We start from the raw sequence: 4,754 nt of genomic DNA, 5'->3' as shown, positions 1-4,754 counted from the left end.
TCCTTGTCGGGCAGATGTTTCATTTTAATGTGTCTCACCTGGCTAGTATGCTCTGAAATTTTGCATATTTAAGAGTATACTTAGGAGGGGTTTGTTGGGAAAGGAGACTGACTGCTCCAGAATATCTAGCAGAATGTTTAAGTCCCTAGAGGCTTTTGCATTTACCAGGAGAACAAGCTGTGTCTGGTTGCCCCTTATAGCACATTTATCTCGGAATCATGGGTGTTTTTCTCAGTAACACTGTCAGGACCAAGGCCAAAGGGGTCCGTGTCCTCGTCCCTGTGCACTCGGCCTTCTGAAGCAAAGCTCATCTTCTGGAACAAGCCAAGGTTAACTTGTGGTTGACAGGCCCGTTCCTGTTTCTAACTCTGAAGTGCCCCAGTCTTCCCGGCTGGGTAACCTGTGCCTCTTCACAACGCGTGACGCGTGATGGGCACCAGTCCGCCCACATTCAGAGGGGCTCCCCAGGCTCTTTATACTTCATGGGACTCAGCAGGGGGAGCGCCGCAGGGTCGTGTCCTGTGCAGTTTCGTCGCTGAGGCCTGTGTCTGAGGAAGATGAGAGCCTGTTGGGCTTCGGTTGTCACTGCGATGTTTGGGGATTTGGCTGCTACCCTGCAGCTCCTTTGCGTTCTTGGGCATGTTTTATTTCTTGGTGGAAAGAAAACGAACTCCATTTCATTTTCTTTTTCTTAGTTACTCCCAGCTAGCTCTTACTTGATAGCACACAGGCTTTTGCTTTCAGGTACAGTGCTTGCCAAGTGATAATGTCTGCAAGCCTCACTGACAGACCTTTCTTTTCTTTTCTTTGTGGCCGCACCTGCGGAATGAGGAAGTTCCCAGGCCAGGGATCGAACCTCTACCAGAGCAGTGACAATGCCAGATCTTCAACCCACTGAGCCACCAGGGAATCCCAATAATTAATACTCCCTTAGTTTTTTTATTTGGCTGCACCTGTGGCATGACAGACTTTCTAATAAGCTTTTAGTGCGCTTTTTTTTGTTGTTTATTTGTTTGCTTTTAGGGCCTCATCCACAGCATATGGAAGTTCTCAGGCTAGGGGTCCGATCAGAGCTACAGCTGCCGGCCTACACCATAGCCACACAGGATCTGAGCTGCATCTGCGACTTATAGCATAGCTCACAGCAATGCTGGATCCTTAACCCACTGAGCGAGGGCAGGGATCGAACCTGCAACCTCATGGTTCCTGGTCAGATTGGTTTCCACTGTGCCACGATGGGAACTCCTCTTTTAGTTCGCTTTTTAAAGCATTTTAACTTCCTAAGAAATTGAGTTCTTTTTTCCATATGCCTGAGATTCCCACAATTAGCTGACAGACAAGTGCCAAATATTTAAAGACTCTCAAGTTTAATTCCTCTCTTGGTTATAAACCAAGACTTTACAGTATATTTAACCAATTCCACTGAGAACAGATTGCTCCAATTCCATCAAGAATAATTTTAATATCAAAATTAGTGATTTCTCTAGCTTTTGTCCAAATCAGAGTTACTGTAGTCCTTTCTGTCATCATCAAATAAGGATTGAAAGATATGCCTGCAAGGAATGACCAGGTAGCTCGATCATGTCACCATGACATCTGGTTTCAGGAATTTGCTATTCTGTTTCATTTCCGCTTCCTTCTAAGTGATAATACAAATCTCCCACCCCACCTAGAAACATCAGCAGCACCGTGGGAAAAGGAGGAAGTGACAGCTCAGCCTCTTGTTCTCTTCTGCCACATCAACTCCAAGTACTCATATCTAGTGTCCCGACTAAACAGAATTTAGCCTTATGAAAAGTAACTGCCTCTTGTTGAGGGGATCTTTTTTCAGTGTTTATAAGGACATGCCTTTCTTCAAGTAGTCCCCTATCTATGATGATACTTGGGAAGTTAATTATGTGTTTCATAAACTGGTGTAAAGGGAAAAGCTTACTGGTTTCGCTAGAGGGGCTCTGCTTTCTGGTACAAACTAGCCTGCTCCAGAGCACTCGAGCCGGGTCTGTCACTGGGATCAAAGGAACAAAGTCCCTTTGTGGACCACGGCTGAGCTGTGGAGATTTCCCGCAAGATGGAAGAGTCTTAGGGCTTGAACTTCTGGAAACGAAGCTGCACTTTCCTGCCAGTTTGGGGAGCTGGGCCTGAGAGGAACGGCGCCATGGGGCTCACCCTCCAGCTCTGAGAGCTGCTCAGGGCACCTCCGCGGAGCCACTGCTTCCTGCGGGAGGAGCGAGTGACGAGAACACTAAGAAGCAGTAAAAGCACACCGGGAAAACAGATCCTTCCTCGGGTGCCTGTGCAAGGGGGTGCATTTGTGGAGTATTTGGGGGACAAGGGGAAGTGTTGGGGACAGAGGTTAGTTTTGTGCCTCCCACAGTCAGGTGTGAAAATGTAATTCACACGGTTGTGTACAAGACCGGATTCCATGCTGGAGTTCCCGCTGTGGTGCAGTGGGTTCAGGGTCCGGTGTTGACGCAGTTGTGTTGTAGGTCACAGCTGTGGCTCAGGTTGGCTCCCTGGCCTGGGAACTTCCATATGCCACAGGTGCAGACCAAAAAGGAGAGAGAGGAAGAAAAAAGACTGAATTCCATGTAAATCAGGAAATGTTCGAGATACATTTGAAACTCTTAAATCCAACACTCTAAAAACAGAAGGCCTCAGCTGGCTTTTCTAGTATTAAAGTGATTCTTAACCCCACACCTGTTTCAAGGACTGCTGCTGAGGATATACTTTTGAGTAACTGGTTAAACGGATGGATGCCAGTTTATCGTGGTGAGTTTTTAGAATGTTTAAAAATTGGGGCACAGATATTTCCCAAAACATGAAAAAAATAGTTTTCACCACTGGCTTACTTGACCCAGGATCTCTGAGTGCCAAAGCAGGATGGATTCAGCTACTGCCACAGAGACCTAAACGTCCGTCTCACGGGCCTTTGTACATCCACAGCTTACAGGGGTTTCCAGCCTATCTGCAGCTCGCTGTTCTTCCCCTTTTTCCAGCCTATCTGCAGCTCGCTGTTCTTCCCCTTTGTTTTCAACTGGCTCATACCGTGCTTTTCGGCACAGACACTACTTGTAAATCCTTAAAATAAGGTAACAGCTGTAATAATAGTGCTTCTTGCCTTCCGCGCAATGACTTGATTAACCACATTCAAAACCCAGAGTTTTCGCAAGTTCTGTCGTTAGGACCAGCACACGTCTAGCTGACACGATGTAAGGGTTTCAGGAGACAGGTTGTACATTTCTTGAAACTGTATTTGGCCTGCGACTCAATGTGGCATTTCAGTCTTAGTCACTCACATGACTGAAGTCTGTAAGGCCTCTAGTGCCAAGTAAATTTTGACCAGAGTACATGGAAGTCTCTCAAAACATCTTAGGTTGCTGATTTTATTTAGAGTATATTGTTTGGATCATTTTCAACATATATAAAAGTTGGTGACACTTCAAAAAAATCTCCAAGAAAGCATGAAAAACTAGAAATTAGCAAATATAAATTTCTTTTTTTTTTTTTTTTGAGAAGAAAAACATAAGGAAAATCCAAATGGGTATAAAGGTTTCAAACAAAATAGAATTGGATATTTTTTAAAATATAGAATTAACTCTACCTTTTTGGCAAATATAAATTTCTTGATGCAAAATTAGTAGGGAATTAAAGGTTTTCTGTAAACCATTATTTTATTTATTTATGTATGTTTTGGCTCTAACTATCTAAGAGTTGGGAAAACAGCACACCTTCAATTAAGGACTAAATGCTCCAAGCTACATATTGATGTTTCCGGTCATTTCCATCTCTGTCCTTTTGAAATGTTAATTAGTGCTTTTTAACCAAAAGAACCAAGAGGGAAAGAAAGGACGGAGCTCTGGGACCTTAGTGAGTGGGATTTTGCTAAAACCCTGTTTCTAACTCCTGACCCTCCCACCATCCCCCCCACTCACCCTGGGCCACACCGGGATAAAAAGAGCCCTGAGTATAAAGGGAATCCACAGTCTACTGAGGATGCAGTTCTGCATCAACTAATTTCTGCCCTCATCATTTAGACTATTAAGTAACTAATATATTTAATACCACTGATGGCTTGTTCTGGGCTTGGACCACACTTTGAAAGAGAAGCCAAAGTAATCACAGTAAAACAAGTGAGTTCATCCAAAGCCACCTTTGTTTCAGGAGTGTCACCACCCCAAAGAGTTTTTAGGGCAGAAATGAGGAAGGCATCTGAGTGATTTCACCGCAGGCTTACTGTCCTTGGAAGGGCTGCACTGCCCTGGACGACTTCTTCTTTGAAGGAAGGGGGGGATTAGGTTTCATTTCAATTTTAAGTAGTCGGGGGTAAAGGGATGCGGCAGGTCTACACCTTCTGACGTACAGGTTGTCCTTGAAACTGTTTTCGTGGTCCAGGATAAAGACTGACCTCAGAACGTCCAGCTTCCTGTGGGCTCCGGACGCCCTGATGCTCTTCCTCACCCGCCTCCTGACCGGCTGCCCTGCCGAGGCAAGAGCGCTCCGGGGGGATGAGTGTGGTCAGGCTGCTTTCACGGTGACCCAGTGTGTCCAGGGTGAGGCCTTCAGTATTGGGCTGAATGCAGAGTATATTCAAGCGGTAAGTTGGTGACAAGTTCTTCATCACTAACCTTGTTTGCACTTTTGTACACCACTGCTTGCACTAGCACCTTCGTGTGACTTGTAACAATTGTTTTACGGCGTATACAGATTGTTCTGCGTTAATTTATATGAAGATGTTTCTGTTTACCTCTCTGTAT

At 45.1% G+C, this 4,754-nt stretch overlaps 1 protein-coding gene across 1 annotated transcript in view; it reads right to left on the bottom strand.

Moving 5' to 3' along the window:
• Positions 1 to 4,754, bottom strand: part of SEC24A (SEC24 homolog A, COPII coat complex component) — a 118,783-nt gene that overhangs the window by 103,339 nt on the left and 10,690 nt on the right. The gene's annotated exons all lie outside the window — the stretch shown is intronic.

This window comes from Sus scrofa, chromosome 2 (genome assembly GCF_000003025.6).
Source record: "Sus scrofa isolate TJ Tabasco breed Duroc chromosome 2, Sscrofa11.1, whole genome shotgun sequence".
Lineage (NCBI taxonomy): Eukaryota > Metazoa > Chordata > Mammalia > Artiodactyla > Suidae > Sus > Sus scrofa.
Note: the sequence above shows the minus strand (reverse complement) of the source record. Positions and strands in the feature narration are given on the sequence as shown.